Consider the following 20,333-nt stretch of genomic DNA (forward strand, 5'->3'; position numbering starts at 1 on the left):
AGCAGGATGCCATTATCCCTCAAGAGAAAAGTGTATAATAGCTGTGTCTTACCAGTACTCACCTACGGGGCAGAAACCTGGAGGCTTACGAAAAGGGTTCTACTCAAATTGAGGACGACGCAACGAGCTATGGAAAGAAGAATGATGGGTGTAACGTTAAGGGATAAGAAAAGAGCAGATTGGGTGAGGGAACAAACACGAGTTAATGACATCTTATTTGAAATCAAGAAAAAGAAATCGGCATGGGCAGGACATGTAATGAGGAGGGAAGATAACCGATGATCATTAAGGGTTACGGACTGGATTCCAAGGGAAGGGAAGCGTAGCAGGGGGCGGCAGAAAGTTAGGTGGGCGGATGAGATTAAGAAGTTTGCAGGGACGACATGGCCGCAATTAGTACATGACCGGGGTTGTTGGAGTATATATGTGTGTGTGTGTGCGTGTGCGTGTGCGTGTGTGTGTGTGTGTGTGTGTGTGTGTGTGTGTGTGTGTGTGTGTGTGTGTGTGTGTGTGTGTGTGTGTGTGTGTGTGTGTGTGTGTGTGTGTGTGTGTGTGTGTGTGTGTGTGTGTGTGTGTGTGTGTGTGTGTGTGTGTGTGTGTGTGTGTGTGTGTGTGTGTGTGTGTGTGTGTGTGTGTGTGTGTGTGTGTGTGTGTGTGTGTGTGTGTGTGTGTCGAGCAAGGAGAAGAGGAAAAAGTGACAGAAATATATGATGCTGCACATTCAGTATCGTGGCCGTGAGGGGTGGCGCAGGTTAACACCCCCAGTATTAGTTATGGTAATCATCATCATCATCAGCCTATTTTATGTGCACCGCAGGACGAAGGTCTCTCCCTGCGATCTCCAATTATCCCTCTCCTGCGCCAACCGATTTCAACTAGCGCCTGCGAATTTCCTAATATCATCACCCCACCTAGCCTTCTGCCGTCCTCGACTGCGCTTCCCTTCTCTTGGCTCCAATTCTCTGACTCGAATGGTCCACTTGTTATTCAATCTACGCATTACATGGCCTGCCCAGCTCCATTCTTTTTCTCTTAATGTCAATTATAATATCGGCTATCCCCGTTTGCTCTCTGATCCACACCGCTCTCTTCCTGTCTCTTAACGTTACGCCTACCATTCTTCGTTCCTTGACATAAAAATTGTTACAGCGCAATCACATGCAACCACAAGTATGAAGGACGGGACACAAGCGCTGTTCATGACACATGCGCTCCTTCATACTTGTGGTTGCATGTGATTGCGCTGTAACAATTTTTATGTCAAGTATGCACCAACTCGCCCAGAAAGAAGTTTTAATGAATTCTTCGTTCCATCTCTCTTTGCGGGGTCCTTAACTTGTTCTCGAGCTTCTTTGTCAATCTCCAAGTTTCTGTCCCGTATGTTAGCACCAGGAGAATGCATGAAATGCATGAAAGTCCCAGAATGACCTCCACACCTGGTAAACCAACGTGACTTCAGGAGTTGTGTGTGTCCCTAGCTTTGCTCGAATGATAATAGCATTAGCATCGGCAGTCATCGTAGGATGAGTTTTGCCGTAATTTTTTCTCTCTCTTCTATTTTTACTGGCTATTAGTCACAACCAAAGCACCAAGTAACTAATCGTTTATGCATTATCCCGCTGAGCGAAGACTGGGTTGACCTCGGCGTTTGCCTTCCCAGAGCCATCGGCATTTGACGATACGTTAATAGTGGACCGTTATTTCCTGGTTGTTAAGTGTTTAGGTTTCTTTGAGATCTAACCGTAATGCGTTGTGAGTGTCTAACCGTTTCTGTGGGCTGATGCCGAAGATAATGCAGTCTAATACAGTGACTGAAACCGCACGATGGTACCGATGGTACCGCGCGTTGCCACGGTGGTAAGAGTACCCTGTCGTTTGCGACACCGCGCCTCTTCGTCTGCCACCAGAGGTGGTCCCAGGTGATGCAACGGGTTCCGAATTTGTCCTTGGGGAAGTGGCGTTCAAATTAACGGTACGCTTTCGCGTAAGGGTAAGGTACGGTGCTAAGGAGAGCGCCCCCCATAACACATAGTGCAGTTGAGTGAAACATATAACCACGTCCAAAAGCATGATAAACGCATTCTTGCATAGCAACCGAGGCTGCTTCTTCCTAAATTGTTCTCCCAGTAGTGTGAGGAGGCATTTTCGGTCGTAATTCAGCCATCACAGGCTGGTAACATATTAAAGCAATCTACTTTATTTTCGTTCCCTATTTCGGTTTCTCATAGCCTACTATTTGTGGTCCCCATACTTAATGGCGGGTATTTACGGTCGTTTTGCATTTCTTGGTAGCGAATTCTTTATATACCGTCTTCCAGTTCTTCTGAGAAAGAAAGGCTACTAACATATGCCTCTTATGAGAAATAGTACTCGTGAATGTGGCTGTCATTACGAAGTGCCTGTACAGTCGGAAAAGTATTTCGACGAAAGTTGAGGATGAAACTAGCGCTCTTTTACGTGTCCTGCCTAGAAGCAAGGACATTGTTCAACTTCAACTCCGGTGGTTCGAGTAGCATTTGTGCTTTTTAAAATCGTTGCCATCGTACGTCCACCGCGGCGATCCGATCGGTTTGAGTCACGGTGCGACGAACGTCTCATTATCTACGCTTTGGGCTGCTTCCGCAACATGGCATAAAACCATGCATAGAACATGGCAGACGAATGTCAACGACCGATAAGGCGATGTACCCACCCAGGCTGCACCACCTGAGTGAATCCAAGTTTAATACAGTAGCATTAGGAGTGTCAATGTGAAAAAAGTGTATATGTGTGAAATGTGCGAAGCCGGTTACGTGGCAGAGGTATTTGCGCCTCGGCAAAAGCGCGCATAGCGTCTCAACGCGCTAGCTTGCCCGCGAGGGGTTCAAAGCTCGAAAAAACTGCTCAGCAGCGTTCGATTGGACATTAACCTCCTCAGGTACATGAGCCAATGAGCCAAGAAATTATCGATGAATTATGTTTTTTTTTCTTTATTTGGGCCTTCAAAACACTAATGAACCCTTTTAAAATATACATGTCTGATAGCTTCTATCTTATTCTCTGGGGCATATGTGCCCTTATGTGCTTTAAGGTAGTGGAACATGTACTTGAGCTTGTTAGTTGATTGCACCGTAAAACTCCATGGAACAGCTTCTTGCGATAAGGAAGCACACGCGGAGATTGCAAATCTAGCCCGTAAATACGCGGTTTTCGAGCCCTCAGTTGGAACAATCCGTGTGCCTCTTTTGAGCGGGAGCTCTTTTTCATTTGATGTGGGGGGCTTCTTGTCTTGCACGCATTCTTCTGCGCCTGCGTATCTGCTCAAAACTTGTGCTCTGCTCTCGGCTCGAAAAATTTCGACAAGAACCTGTGCGACTGCTTGGCAGAACTGCAGCGACGTCAGAGAGGGCATAGTAGGCTCGTCAGCTTGCAGTTTGACGTACATGATGTAGGAAACGTTTACTCCAATGTCACGTAATTCAAAGAACACTCGAAGGTAGTTTACTATTTTCGACTTTCACTCGCTTCGGAAGATACCTCTGAGCTGGCAGGACGTTACTAGAAAGGCCTTCATTTCTTCTGCCGACGTTATCATGATGTTTGCGTTTTCCTCAGCATACCCAATTCTTTCTTTTACAAGCATTTTGTGAAGCTGTACAGCTTCGTAACAGCATTAAATATATTTAGTTTTATAAGACCCGAAGCAGGGTGTGAGGGTAAATACCCACTGGTTGTTTGCTTTGGGGAATACACTTTATTTCTCTGCGTTGCACGTGGGAATTAGCAGTGATTCGCTCTTTTGTACGTCTATGCACATAGTTTTTGGGAGCAGTAATTGCGAGATTTCTGGCTGACATGCCTTATCTATTTCCCTTTTTTCGGTGGTTTTGAATATTCTCGCTTCTCTGGATGTTCTGCGTGAATTTATGCACCAACGTCGTCGAAATCTTCTTTATCAAGCTGTGAAGCAGACTCGCTGACGTTGTCATCAAAATAAGCATCTAGAACATTTTGTTCAGATACGAGGAATTTGCGTGGTTTTCCTGTATAGAATAATAAGAGCTTTTATCGAAAATAAGCTAGGCCTCACGTAAGGGCACAAAGTATACAAATTTATTTGGAGCGGCTATTAGGACATAAAAGTGCCACCCCCAAGCGAACCTCGCCAACTGTCTCCCGGCATTCCGTCACGGTACAGTGGGACACTAGGCTTTCTTGGTGAAAACTTATTTTGTACATGTTTAAATTCAAGTACCTTGGTTCGTTAGGAACCCTCGATCACTGCACTTTATATTCCACACATCATCTTCCTTCATTTAACAGAAAAATCTGCAAAACTGTTACTTAATTCGTCAACGGCAAAGCACCCCATTCTTACACGACTCTACCAACGTTTCATCAGTGTTTTGTGACAGAGTTGTCAATCAAAGTAAAATATCTCGGTAGTGGAAGCAAACTAGTTCCGTAAATTGCCCTCAGTAGGTTTGCAGGGGCAAAACATGAGTATTGAGGTGCGTTTCAAATTCGGGGACACATGTGACTCATGTACCATAAGGCCAACTGCAACGAAATTTTCGACCGCGTAAAAAAGCCCAGTTTCAGATAACTTATACATGCAGTAGCTTCTGTGCAAAATATTACGTCTGAATTACAGGTCAATGCTTCACGAAGAGCTCGCAAAAATAGATGTTTTTCACTGAAAAAAACGCCGCCATTATCGCCCGGCGGAAGTGACGTAGCCTGAAGAATGTGGAGAACCAGCGCCTGTACTCGCTTGTATTCCGTTCCGGTGTATCGGCGAAAGCCCACCCGCGCGTCTGCTAGCCACAGAGTTCGTATACTTTCTTAGCTGCTTCGTGCGCTGTGACAACGGCGTAGGGTGCCTGCGATGTTCTTCAATTCTCCGACTGAGTATTCTCCGAGTCCAGCCGGTTTTCTATGTTTGCCAAGGTTCAACAGCTGGGCGTCGATACGTTCTGGATCCGCTCGAAGAAGAGCGCACAGGGTTGGCCAAGCTAAGGGTGCTGTATAGTCCAGCTTAGCGCGGAGGCGATCCACGCGTTGCGCAGTTACGCTATACATCGGCGAAATTTGGGCGCTCCACAGTCTAGTGTGGCTGGCGCGAGAATAGAAAATGTCCTGTCGCACGCCGGAGCAGCTGGATCAGGGTGCATCGCGCGCCAACTTGGCTGACCAGCAGCATGCTGTTCGGGTAGATGACCTTCTGGCCTCTATAGTGGAGCGGAGGAGGGAATTGTTTGGCGCTACTTTTGGAGATTGCGAGGTTTTAGACCGATCAGACAACTACCGCCATCTGTAGTAAAGGGTGACAAGTAGTGGAGGCTTGGCACGGCAGGGCTAGAGGAGCCCGGCGCTAAGTATGCGTAAACTCACAACCAGACAGGCCGGACTGCGGCCATGCTGCGGCCGTAAGAAAGATTCGACCATTTCACTGTGGCGGCAAGTCATCCAGAATGGAATGCCGCCACATCTACACCATAGCCGGCGCGTCGCGTTCCCCTTCGTGGCAAATTCAGCGTGCGGTTCGTTTCTGGCGCTGTGTCAGAAAGGATTTCATTAGCCTACTCGACGCATCTGGTGTAGAGACGCTCGAAATATCTTCAATATGATACAACACCGGAAATGATCGATCGAGAATATCGCCCTTGAATACAACTTACCTTTGAACGTTACCTTTGGTTTTCGTGCGCCATCGCGGCAACTAGTACTTATAGTCACCCCAAAAAAGGGGGTTCTCCAAGCAGATCTTTATGGGTAAGAAACTGTGTTGTTGAAATGTAGCATGTGCAACTTCGTCAACTGCAGTTTAGACGCTTTGTGCGTGATCGCTGGTCCGCGTCGCACTTGCTTGCTGCGCCGCGGTGCACACTTTCGCTCTGAAAGCTGGGACACGAAACATGTATTCGGCCTTCCTCTACTTAGCGTCGTGTACTGCACGGCCATTGCTCGTGCTCGAGTACGTACTGGAGCACCCGACGGCCAATCAACGCATCGGCATTCTCGAAACAGCCTCAAATCAAGAGCGCAACAGGGAGAACGCACGCCGATAGAGACGCCCGTCAACTCGCAAATGGTGCGCGAGCAATGTTCCTGGCTGCTAGGCGCAACGTGGCACAACCGAGAGTTGCGTGCGATTGTTCAATGCATTCCACCGTATCCGCATCGCTACCGCTTTGCCGCCAGGTGCCCGCGTCGTCTGCATGGGCGCTATTTAATAACTGCTAATAATAAAATTAGGCAATTAAACAGCCCTGCGGTTTTGCCAACGTTACTTTGAGAATATGCGTTAGGCATTTATAGTCAATTTTGCCCAAGTGAAATTACGTTGCAGGTGGACTTTAAGAGGTTGATCCTTTTGCATTCTCGACTCGTAAGAAGTGCTTAGGTATCCTCGGAATTTTTCATCCACTTTCATTTCCATTTATTCGTCAAGTGTTTAACTAAATTAAATACTACAAATAATTTCCGCTATACTGTCCTTGGTGGCATTGTTTGTTGGCTTCTTATTTGAGTAATATTTAATCGGGCCCCTCAGTTTCCTTTCATCTCGTTTATATGTACATGTATATGAAAGTGTCTGAGAGAAAAATTTATCGCGTAGCCAAGATGACGTACAATAACTTCTCTTGACCTCAGTTACGACTTTCGTGTACCCTATATAAAGGTTAGGCTGACTGCAAGTAAAGTGTAGTAGCGTTAAGTCGATGATTTCAAGGTATATTCGCGCCTCTGAGCCTTTCTCGTGCAGGAAACGTACTCTAGGAGGGAGTGTTTAGTTCCTGCAGAATGCAATGTAATCCTTCTTTGTAGTTGAGCAGTCAAAGTGTGCGGAGCAGGGTTCTGTAAAAATCCAAGACCTCACTTAGAGATTGTGTGGGAACATGAAGGTGGCGTTGCCAGTAGTCTTTCTTTCTGTGCGCTCTTTCTTTCTAAGCCCACCAGTGGCAGTAAAATTGACATTTATGTATTATAGATGTGTATATAAGTGACCAATGCAATTTGACTTATTATCTATTCTATTATAATGCTCACTATGCTTATATTCTTATGGAGTAGTTATTCTTGTACGTTTGGTGTGTTTACATGTATTTATCTCCAATCACGTTCTTACAGGGGGTACCCTTTCAGCCATGTGCTAAGCGACCTCCTTCTGAATGAACACCTGTGCGTGTACTCATTTACGACGTCAATAACGTTTGATTTCATTTGTTATAATATTCAGCTTTAATCTATCTTCTGGAGTGTGAAAATTGTTGTACCAAAGCCAAAAAAACTGCTGTAGCCAACCGACGTGCGCGTGAAAGCGGTGGTCTCACGGCGGCCATGTTGAAGAATGCACTGGTTGAACCTGAACTACACCTGAGTCACCATCGCTAAAGCAAAAGGACGCACGTCCGCGTCGCCAATGCTTTTTTGGACAAGTCACTGCTTCACGTTTCATATTTCGTGCTCTAGTAAGATAAAGTCCAGACCCTGAGGGGCTTACCTTTCCTCCCTACAATTATAATCATCTGTATTACCCTGCATTTTCTTTATGTCGTTTTATTTTTATATGTTTATGTTTGCTCGAAGTAGGGAGCACTTAGTGGGCGATGTATGCACGATCAACATCTACACGTTTAACAGATCGCGGTTCTGGCTTGTAAAGCCCTAGAATTTAATGTTCTTTTTTGTTTTTGTTTATTTATCGCTTCCCTCCCCATACTTTTGGGACACAGAGAGCACGCGCCTATTAACGTGAGATAATACAATGTTCATGACAGAAAAATAGCTGTCGCAGAGTGTTAAATAAAAGAACGAAGACAATGATTGGGGACGATTATCGTAGGGGGACACATAAACCTCGGAAGGTGTAAACTTTCCTTTAAAGTGCAGATTGAGTATGATCGCATAATGCTCTTCTTTTTCATTGTTTTCTACCTTCTTCTTTTTCTCGTCTGCTCTCAATAAAGTTCAATAATCATCACCACCATCATCATCGTCATCATCTACAGAGCTGTGGAACGCGTAAATGTATGCCGCTTGACGGAATGCACACTTTTGTCCCCGATTTCAAAAACAACATGCAAAGCGGTTTGTACTTTCTTTTGGACTGTCATATTTAAATGGACACTAAAGCGAAACAATAGATCAGTTTAGACTAATGAAGCATTGTTTGAGAACCCTGCAGGCAGTCATATCAAAAAAAATTGTTTGATTATTAGATGAGAAAATGAAGGTCCAAGTATCAGTATTTGAATTTCGCGCCGGAACCCCAGGGCCGGTACGTCAGCGTGACGTCAGGGATTCCAAAGTATGTTTTCGCATTTGGGCCGCGTTGGCTGAATAAAGTTTCCCGAAACTTGCCATGTTTAATATTTGGTACCTTTAGAACACAATGTAGTCAATGTGTACCGCTATATATAATTAGTAGACCCTAGAAGATGCCATCAAAATCCAAGACGTCACAGCCCCCAGGTGCGGGAACTTAAGTAGGCGTCGCCACCCATATTTCGTTCTTGCGCTTTTTCTGGCTTACCAAACGTCTTATTGTTCTAAGAGTGGTGTTTTTGGTGTTGTAGAACAGTAATTTACTGATGCAGAAGAAATCATTTTTCACTTTAGTGTCCCTTTAAATAAGTAATCAGTGTGCAGGCATCAATCAACTGCTTTTCGGTTACGGTTTGGTTACTCAGTAACCTGAAGCACTTGAGTAAGCCAAAACACCCCGAAGCAGCACCACTCGCGGCTGTCGTGTGACTGATGCGCAAACATGCATTCACTGGATATATTATGCCCAATATTCCAAAGCGGAGCAGCGCGAAAGAGGTTTTACGCCTTCGCTTTCTCCCAAAAGGCGCTGTTTTCTGTGAATGGGTCTTGGTTGCTGCGATGTTCCGCCATGCAACTTAAGTTTCGCGCCATGGTTTTAGCCCAGTGTTGAGAAGATAAACTTCTCCACAATTCTGCGCCGCGTATGAATTTTCGGCTTAAAAACGTGATCAAGTGGCAATTACAAAAATACACTTGAGTATAAGCCATGATTTGACGAGGTTAGGTTTAAGCGGTGTCACCGTAGCACACCTAGCGGCATCGCTCTCAAAGTAACCAATGTTAATCTCAAAAGCTATACTTTAACGGTATAGTAAGTCACGGATGTCTTGTTTTCAATATTTAATGTTAAAAATGCTAAAACATGCCCAGATGAGTGTGTTCTAGGCTGTATTTAATCCATAGCAGCCCCGCGTCGTGTTACTGTCAAAACACCTAATGAATACTGCAATGACATTGGCGTCGATGACGCATTCGAAACTTTAGGCTCGTGCAATTGGCAAAAGCATAGCCTTCAAGATTTGTATTTATTATCGAAAGAAATAGGCATTGTGGTTTATATTTGGTGTGCAAAGTATAGAATCCAACTGACCTATCCATAAAATTTAAAAAAAAATGCTTTTTTTTTCTGTCGCCAAGAAGAAATACAGACGTTAAACGTGCAGCGCCATTCTCGTACTTCCGGCCATGGAGTTTCGTACAATAATCTATGCTTCCGGCTTCAAAAATGCCCTATTGCTGTTGGTATTGGCGATGCGTAAGAGTGTGCTGCATATTCTTGCAGCACCTATAGAGGTGGTGGTAGGAAGTCACCTGCGGCATCTTTTTCAGACTCACGCAATCGCTTCTGACGCATGCAACCTTCAAAAGCATAGCCCTCGAGATTTGCTTTTGTTGCTCAGAGGAAACCATGGTTGGCGGTCGCCGCAGTTTCACGCTTTCAAATACTTTGCTTATTTCTCTAATAAATTATTATTTTTATTTTTTGCTGCAACCATTACAGCCGTGGTGTATCTTTGGCACTGGGACTGCCTAAAAGCTTGGCCTCCGAGATTTCTTTCGTTGTTGTTGCTAATCTGAATAGGTGGTGCTTAAAACCCTATGTCTCTGACGAGTTTTTTGCTCCCATAACCTCTTCTGTCACATTAATTTAGCTACAAGGTTAACGTATAAAATTAAGAGGGAATTATTTGTATGAGGCGCGGATTTGGACTAACGTTTTTAGATATTTGGGCACAGCGTATGAACAAAGATGTGAGGTTGTTACCGCCACCTATTTTGTTGCTTGACATTCATATCCCGAGATGCGCTACCACTACGACAGCTCCTTTTCATTACTGGATTAGCGGCGCCATTGCCCTGGATCCGTGAATCTCGTCCCGAGGTTATTGCATCTGTAGCTGGTTTCAGTCGGCTCGTCCGCATCGGTGAACGTCAGCCTCAGGTGTTCTCGACACCACGCCCGTCGCGCAAGCAGTGTCTGCTCTCTTCTCTCGTTGATTTTCCTTGAGATCAGGCTCGGCCCGGCTAAAGTTTTCCGACCACGAGAGGCGTACCCGAGCTACGATTCCGGTGCCACGACCGCCGCGGACGCCATGGATAAAGAAAGCATCAAGAAACAGATCGAGAACCTCCGGTATCAGGCACAGATGGAACGGTGGCCCCTTTCCAAGTCTATCCAGGCGTGAGTGCAACGCCTTCGTTTTCTCTACGTTTCGTCCGTAGCAAAAGCGTCGAGCTGGCGCTGCCGCGTACTAGGCGCTCTGAGGTGACCGCCCGGCTTGCCCTGTTGGGCGGAGTGTATTTAGCGTGCGATAGTTTCGAGCTCTGGTAGGGTCATTCCTTTCGAAACGCCATTTTTCTGGGAGTCGTTGAGCCTCGCGTCAGTAGGAATGCAAAATAAAGTTTATCACGAATGCAGCAGGAAGTCGTGTGTGGGTCTTATCTCAAACGTGCGTTTCGTTTGCTTCGTGTTTTGAATCGTAATAGCGTTGGTCCTTCGTAGTTTCGTGATCGATAATCCCCGGCGCTTTTGTTGGAACGTGACCCGCTGTTCTGTTTCATTAGTACAATATTTCTCGTTTTTTTTTTCTTTTTCGTTCACCCATACTGTTGCTTTAGCTATACCAACGCCGTTGTATCTTGTCGGTTTCTGTGCACAGTTACTGAAAGAATCCGCATGGCGTTCGTGATCGTACTTTGCGTCAAGTCATTTCGAGTGATTGTTGTACGTGTACGCGGTCCCATGCGTTCGTCTCGAGACGGCGGCGCGCGTCCGAAAGAATGTATAATGAAGTCTGCGTCGATTACCTACCCTAGAAGTCACGCTTGAGTTAGCGTGAGGTGGGCTTGTTGCTCCGTTTCGGATTTTGCCCTCAATGTGCGGCTGCGTCGCACGGCGCTCTTGTAGTGCGGCGAAGCCGTACGTTCTGCAAGAAGAATATTGTGGACCGCTTTTTTTTTTTTTTTTCCTTCGGCGTAATTAGATTTATAGAATCAGGTCGTAATTTGTGGGACGTCCGACCGCGTATGTGCTGGCTTTTTGCTTTATTTTTTCTCCTTACTGTCTTCTGACATAATCATTTAAGTCCATCTTTTAGCATTGACCGCTGAAAACTTGCATTTTCTGAGGACATTTCACTCACATGCGGTTCATATGCTCAGTTATTTCGAAGTCGGGTTCTGTAGTGTGACTTCTTTTAACTGTAAGCGTGCTAGCGCCCTTTCCTATATTTTGCCGTCTTATAGCAATCTGTGATCTTTTCATCGCGGTGTTAGAAAAGCTGGCATTTTGCACACTGCACTTTTTCTTGTGATGATAATATCGTGTTTGTTCTTGCAAACAAAGGTTAGGTGATGGCATTTAATTTAGCACTTCACTAAGTATGCTCAGAAAATTTCTAGGCTCTTTACAATGTTGCTTTTAAAGCATTCCTAGTGAGCAGCGCACCAAGTAAACACGTAATTTTGCTATTGTACCATCCTCGACAATTCATTGATTCTCAATGACAAAATTAATAATTAAATGCATACCGATTTATGTGACCTTAATTGTGTATTCTTCGTATGCAAGATCACTTTGGTGTCATGCAGGCCAAATGTTAATCTTTATTCTGTCTTAAGAGAACTTCTTGTTTGGCAAACTGGCATCTACTCATTATAACTATTTTATTGTGCCAAAAACCACACAGCACACAAGAGAACACAACGGGAAAGAGCTCTGTCCCATTGTCTTCTCTTGTGTGCTGTGTGGTTTTTGGCACAATAAAATAGTTATGTTAAATTTGTCACACCACTACTGTCATCTGAGTATTTGTTAGCACTGAAGTGCCTGTTACCCACTGCATTGCGTCAATAACCAATAACATTGCTGTTGAGGGTGCAGATATATGTAGCTAGTTGTGTACAAGGCCTATGCAGGTAAAAATGTGTGTACATAAACTATATACAAATGCTTTTGTTTTTTGTCCAGTTAACTAAAAGTTTTTCATATCTTAGTTTCTCATCATGGATTGGTACGCAAATGATGGTCAATGCTTGTAAAAGCTCCCATTGCAGGGGCATTTGCTGGAAAGTAACTCGGATCTCAAGGCTACTGAAAGATGCTGCTGTTTGCTTGATTCGTGTTGCAAATTGCATCCTTCAAGCTTTCAGCCACTGCATATCTGTTGTAGCGTCGTCATCACTGAGAATCCACATCAGTGCCCCGTGCATGTGGCTTAAACCACAAATGAACAGAATGCACTTTCGTTCTTGACAGGGCTGGACAACGGCACACCTCATCAGCCGCTGTTGCATTGTCCTGCATGCATCAGTTGTAGAATATAGGGCAACTATAAATGTATTACATCAAGCTTTTAATGTTCAGTGCCAAGACTAGCATGCACCCCCGCAGCATACTGTGCAGCTTTGGTACATAAAACACCATCTCATCTTAAAGGGACAGTAAAGAGAACTTCAGTTTCATATATATGTTTGAGACCACAAAGTTTAGATAACTTGTGCACCATTCTATTGTTTTCTAGAACTGCAAACTATTGCTAAATGCAGGAGTAGAACAGACATATAATGTCCGTAGCAACTCAGTGGTGCTCTTATTGCTGTATGCTATGAAGTGCAAGAACAATACAAGCGCAAAAGCTGGTACTGATGCAGAAGCAACACCACAGTGCTGTTTCCCTGTTGTGGCAGGCGCACTCGGATGGAGGCAAAATGCAAAAAAAGAGATAAAGAGCTTGTCAGCTTAGGTTTATGTGCATGTTAGTACTCCTAATGGTCAAAGTTAATCCAGAGTCCCCCCCACTATGGCATGCCTCATAAGCACAATGTGGTTTTGGCTCCTAAAACCTTGGAATTTATTTTTTTTTAAGCCAAAGCTCTGCTTTTTGTGCTGCAAAAATGCATCAAGAAGCCCAAGTCCCCAACTCATCTGCATGCTTCGAGTTTATAACAGGTGTTTGTGCATGCATGTAATACGCCTTTTTTCTTTCTTTTTTGTCAAGATTTATCTCCATCATGCTTCATAGCATTTTATAAATGGTGTACTCAAGGTCTGTGATCACAATACTTCTGAAGACGGTTTTAAAAATTAAGGCTGATGGCACCAATCATGTCAGGCAAGCAGTATTCATACAGCAGATAGTATCAGTGCTTCAGCCTGCAGATGAGTGACATTCAGCTGTGACATCACTACACAATTCAATATCACAAGAATTAACAGATTTTATTTACCCATGCACAAGTGGATTTCACAAGGATAATGGCTAATGTATGTGGCTGCTGAAAGATGGCTGAGTTGTTTACTGATGTTGTTGGAACATACGAAGTGCTGAAATGACAGCAAGTACAACTCAAAGCACTCACTGCAGCACAGCCATTGCCGATCTCATGCACTTCAAATTCAGTGTATCTCTGTTCAGCAGTGCCAGTAGGTTTGAGGATGTATGTAATGTTTCTATGTGTTGTTTGGTGACGCATCTTTCTTTTTTTCTGTCCCACTTAAAGATATGTTTCATTCACTTATTGCAGGCTGCGGGAGTACATTGAGGAGAACGAGCGGACAGACCCACTAATCCACGCCCCCGACAAGAAGAGCAACCCGTGGGCCGAGAAAGGCAAATGTCTCATCATGTGAACCGAGGACATCAGTGCGCTCCTGACTCCTCCTGCCGGCCTCCTGGTTCTGTTGCTGGTCCTCTTCTGGCCGTACTATTACTTTGCCTGAAACCAGCAGGCTGGCAGGGATTCTCCGGACGAAACGCCCTAACTCTTGCAGCAGTCGCAGCAGCATCACTCTTCCCACTTCCGGAGCCCTGCTCCGTAGGCCACCGCGAGCCCTCGGGAAAGCAGTGTTATCCAGGTGTTGGTACATTTTGGAGAACACCACTCGACCTCGTACGTAGAGACCATACATTTCTCTATAGTCTGCCAAGACAATAATGTGCCAGCCAGTACCGAAATTTATCGTGCCAGCATCGCACCTGTCCATAGGAAATGGTCAGAAATTAATTCTGGTTACAAAAATGGGGGAAACAATTCAGCAGTGCACCCCAGCCAAATGTACCCGAAATTTTCTTACTCATGAAGAAGCAGTTGCACTAAGTTCACAGGAAAGCACTAATTCCAAAGGGTGTTTTGAAGTTTAGCTGCCTGTATATAGAGCAACTCCCTTTTCAGAACTGTCATGTTTCACAATTTACTGTATGGACCCATGTAGTATCCACATCTTTCCTTTTATTATTTTTCTTGTTATTTCTTTATTTAATTTTTGTGGTTCCAAGTTTGGCTTTACATGGAGAGGTATTCATAACTTATTCTTGTGTTGTAAAAATTTCATACAGAAAGCTGACCTGCTTAATTATAAAAATCATACTACTGTATGAACTTGCAGGGGTGAGATATATAATAGTGCAAAATAAAAAAAATAAAAACTTCCTGGCATAAGACAGTGGTTACTGTTTCATCTCAGCAACACTGATTCTGTTGCCTTCGTGAGATGACTCGCTTGATATCTGGAAGTTGAGTGTGTTCTGTATAATGGTGAAATCTGAGAATATTTGTGGTGAACTTTTTGTTCAATATGTGAAAGGTGTCAGTTACACCTTGCTGGCAATTTGCTATTACAGCTACAAGTTTGTCTTGTACTTGTGGATTTTAGGGATATAAGAGGACACTGCTTAAAGAAGCGACCACATGCACACAGTATTCAAGCGACGGCGATAAGTGATGCAACAAGCAGACCTTGTCGCTTTGTTGCACCACTCGACATTTCAAAAAGAGGGAGTGACAAACTACCATGTTACCAATTAATACAATCATATGCCTACAGAAAAATTGCAAATGGACCATTTAGCTGTTATAACTACAGTGTGCTACATCTGGTTTTAATTTCGCATCCTCACAAGTAAAAAGGCACTCCCCATCGGCAGTGTTAAATGCTGTGGCACCATCTGGCAGGTGTAAGTCAAAACACCTTCGAAGCTCTCTGTGACGCATTAGGCCTAACAACATCAAAACAAACAGCTCATCTCAACTCTACAAATATCTGGAATACTTTGCCCTCAGCATGGCATGAAACTAACCGAAGGCTAATTTAACCATTTATTTTGTGTACAAGTAGCAAGAGTGAATTTGGATTGAAGAGAGTGGCCTATGTGTTGCCATGTTGTTACACAATCACGGCGACCGATGGAAGCCACTGCCCAGACTTCCCATGACGAACAAAATTTTCTGGGTGGCCAAAAACTGGCAAGCGATGGCAACCGATGGCTCTCTGTGGCAGTCAAATTTGTTGTGGTTGCTTGAAATGGTATGCATGTGGTTGTGCCTTAAATCCTGTGGTGTGTGCTGCCTGAAGTAGTATGCTAGTCCACTATGTCCGAGTGGCAGCGATGGAGGGAGAAATGGTCTGCTAGCGCTTTTGCAAGTGTTGCTGTAGTTTCAGTGCACTGAGTTTGTATATTAAATGCATGGAAGTATATTTATTGCAATGATCCCTTTGTTATGATATATTGTTGGCATTTGTGCTACCTTTCATGTGCACAAGTGGAAGTTATGCCACACTTTTTTTTTGCTACCTTAGTTAGGTACACTTCCTTGCAATCTTTTAATTGATACTGCTAAGTTTTATCCTTGTTTTGTGCAAAACTGGTGCATGTAACTTCTTTTTTAGCACCAGTTTAGCAAAGTCACTTTCGTATTCAATTGTACCACCTTGGTTAATAGATTCACTTCAAAGTTGAGCATCAAACCACTATTGTGGTTCTAGAAGAGGACCTTGCAGTGAGTGCTAGTCACCTATTTTGCTTAAGGAACTGTTCTTTGCAAACCAACAGCTTACTCGAATACTGCGAGAGGCCTGCCAGTCTTTTTCACTCTTTGTTCCCTCTCACTGGCACCATGGAAGCAGCTTTATGCTCTGTACCACAATGCGTTGAGCTTTTGCATGTACCCTTAGTGATTATATGCTTATTGAATGCAGCGCAACATTTCTTTCCTTTATACCAGACAAGTTTCTGCCTGTACTTCGTTTCGCAGTCATCCGGCAGTGTCGTGGAAAGCTGTAGGGCATGTGCCGCCACTTGAGATTGCATATGACACTCTGGCACTGAGGATTATGCACCATGATATTACTTTTGATTGGCTCGGCTCCTTAGCCAGGAGGTGCTTCTCGGGAACTGTGGACTGCTGAATCAGTGCATGTATAAAGTTCCAGTAGGGCTTCTCAGATTATAAATCTGTCAAATGGCCTCGAAAATTCATTGCTGTCAACAGCCGGCAAATTCGAGTTGATCGGAAAGTGCTGTGACTGTTCACTAGTTGTGCTGCTCTGCAAAGCATGCATCAACCTTTAGAAACTAAAAGGCAGAGACAGTAGTCTGTAACGTCACAAGCCCCACCGAAAGCATGGATAAAAATGCTTTGGTGGCGGCTACAGTTACAGCTCCAGTTTATTGCTCCCTAGCCAACGTTTACACGTTGAACCAGTTTACCGCTATAGACGAGGAAGTGAGGTGAGGATTGATGGCTCTTCGACACATCTTTACTCAAGGACTCTGCACAAGCCAACGTTCCTGTGAGCTTCCCTTGTTTTAGTTGGCCACTAGTTAATGGTGGCCACTTCATGCCTGCCACAGCTTTCACTCCGCTGCCCGATGGTCATGCGATGCGAGTGTAGTTCTCAGCTCTTCCACAGTAACTGCAAAGCTAGTAGTGAAATTGGTAGGCGTGCAAGAAGAGAAGCTGCTGCTAAGCGTAGAGAAAGAAATGCACTCGAAACTACTTCACGGGCCGCCAGTAGGGAGGTGGAACACCAAAACATGACCACTGCCAGTGCTGCGACTGCACACCAAACCAAGCCTGCATCGTGTCCTCCCTCCCGTAAAGCAAAACATGTGCCGCTACAATAAATTTGAGAACATTTTGTACAGTTAATTGAACGTGGTGCTTGTAGCTACCAGATTTACTCGCAATTAAAAGCTGCCGAAAGGTGCATTCTGTTCAAGTCATGAAAGGTTTCTGAGGTGACGATAGGGTCAGTAAATCTTGTAATACCTTGAAGTAATTGCCTGATCAAATTGTGGTCATGGGCAGAACACATTTCATTTATTTGTGGTGACAACTGTTATCTTGCTATTAAAAGCTTTGCGTAACTGCTAATGAGTAGTGGCAAGCTTCCGGCATGGAACTAAAGATGTTTACTTTCAGCTCATTGTTCATGTGTGCATTCTTTCGCGTGTTCCTTCTTGTTTGCGGCCACTCAGAGTATAACAGACTTTATTGCTATTTTAATTACGTAATAGTTTTGTAGTAACTGTTGTGGCGCAGAAGATTTTGCAAAACTTGTTGCGGAACAAACATTTTGATTAGTCTTAATGCTTGTGTACATTGTGCTAGGTCCTGCATCACTGCATGAGCATCCAGCCATAAAAAAAACAGCAGCTTCATCTTTTAAAGTTCTCAGCTTAGCAGTATTCAGCTGGGCTTAAATGACTAAATTGCTAATCTCAAAACTTCCTGCCCCAGCTTTCTTATCATGATCAACACGTTTTCTTAAGCTTGCCTGTGTATCGAGGTTGACAGTGGATGGTGATATACTGTCAAAATGAGTGCAAAACACTGCAGTTCATTCTGCAGCCATGGACGTAATTTGCTGCATAGTGATAACCTGGTGATCCACTTAACAAATGAGTACCCTTGTATGATGTGCTGTCATAAGCTTTATGACCTTTCCACAAGGATATCTTGAGATTCACTGCCCCTCGAAGTTAAAGCAGTGTTACACATACTTAAAATGGTAGGACACATGCTCTTGAGCACAGGGTTTATTGCTTCAACATAATGTAGTGCTCAGTGCATTAGAAACCTGAACTTTGGAGCAGCTAGTCACACTTTATGGACAGTTTCATATAGCCGAAGGTATGTCCTTTATGTTATTTTATTTTTCTTATGAAATATCCTGTGCATGTGCTGGCTACCTTTTTTTTGTTTATTCTGCATTATGCTCAGATGAATTGTGCATTATACAATAAGGTGCAAAATCCATTTTTACGCAAGTTTGGGCTATTTAAATACATGCACACACACACACACATCTAGGCAGCATTACAAGAAAAGTATCCATGTTTTACCACAGTGATTTTGGCAGCTCTGAAACTGTGGCACGATTTCCTAGCACCTAACTCATCAAATGTAGCATCACTCATCCTTTTGTTTTTGCACCCGCAAAAGATTCTTCATTCTTGAGAGGCCCGCCCACGTGGCTTATCTTTAACAGTTGTACTGTGGGAGCTTCCATTGCCAGAGAACCATCAGCATGTGACGAATATTGCTCATGCCCTGAAGCAAGCCAAGTGATAACATTTGGCTTTTCATGCACACTGCTGCCAACTGTTAATATAAGCAAGACACCAGCTCGTGGCCAGTAGTACCCCCCGTGGTTGGGCTCATATTGTGAAAGACACAAGTACCGGTCACGTGCACAACATGCTGCAGGGCATGGGCAGCTAATACTGACAGAGCATTTGCCAGCAGCTGGTGCTTTTAGCTGCATGTTAGGTGCATCCATGGCCCTAGGTAAAACCACTGCATGCAGCAAGCACAACTTGCATCCTTCACAATATGGATGTGCCTTGAACATGGAACATCGCTCTTTGCAACGCCCTCACCCATGGCACTGGTGTTTATCAGTAGGCAGCACAAACGGTACTGCTGGCTATGCACTTGTGTGTTGCTGTTTACGCAGCGAAGTCCTATCACACAGATGCATCTCTTAAGAATGCAGTTATCTATTTAAAAGCAATGATGTATCTGTAAATGTCTAAATGCTTTTCTTGACGTGCCTGGTGTGACAGTTGTACAAGACCACAGCCAGAGAAGTCTTAAGGTGGTATTGGGTGATGCACAAAATAGGTTATTTCTTTGCACTACTGTTTGCACATCTTGGGCTTGCTTTTAGCTACAAAAGAGCTCCTTTTTGGTGCATATGACATTGTGTAATGTTAGACCTATTGGTGCCACCCTGCCAGAGCTTTGTGAATGGCTCCTGCAGCAGCAGTACTGACCGGCAACTGAAATGCGGGCATCTGTAGTCTTCAAATGAGCCATGTGTCAATGGCTGTGGGAGAAAGAGCAAGCATGGAGACAAGTGCAGCATTTTTGGTTCCATTGTCCTGTGTTATCGGCTGATGCTAATGTATCTGAATAAACCTTGCTTCTTTTTCTTCTTTGTGTAGATACTTCACCATTCTTTGGATCTGTTTTGGAGAAAAAAAAAAATTCTTCTGGCCCCGCACACTATGGGAATCTGTGTGCTGCAAAACATTTTACAGGTGCATCTTGCAGCATTATCTAACATTGTTTGAGGGTCCGCAAAGCAATTCTAAGTGTACAAACGTGTTTGTGTAAATTGAATAGTTGAGTAACAACAGCAGCATGGCAGTGTCCAAGTTGATGACCGTATTGCGGCAACAGCATTATTTCTTCTTTGGATGTTCAGCATGAATTTATAAATGCTAATTGCTGTGTTCTACATGCTGCAAGTGTCTTCAAAATTGCAAAAAAGAAACGCCTCCATTCCACCCTGTGAAAGCGGATGCACAGAGGAGCTGTGGCTGACATTATACAAGCACCACCGCCACAAGCGACTGATGTCGTGCATGCACATGTACGAAAGTGCAGCATACTTCCTCATTCTTCTAGGCTCTCCACAAACTGCAAGTGTATTATCGAACTGTAATTAGATTCTTCAAAGTAAATTGCATTAGAAAATTAATGAAGTACGAACTTGAGGCATCATTCATCATCGGACAGCGAGAAGCACACAGGACAGAATCTAGCAAACGACCTAGAGTTCTGTCCTGTGTGCTTCTGTCTTCCGTTGCCTTTCTTGCGCTAGTTAATGATCTCAAGCTTGTAATAAGCACCAACTATAGCCCAACTCCTATAATTGAGCTACATAAAGTACGACTTACCCAAAGTGCAGACATGAGAGCTTCAGATTGTAATTCAAGTATAGTACAAGA

The sequence above is a fragment of the Dermacentor andersoni genome, chromosome 8 (assembly GCF_023375885.2).
Source record: "Dermacentor andersoni chromosome 8, qqDerAnde1_hic_scaffold, whole genome shotgun sequence".
NCBI classification, from domain to species: domain Eukaryota; kingdom Metazoa; phylum Arthropoda; class Arachnida; order Ixodida; family Ixodidae; genus Dermacentor; species Dermacentor andersoni.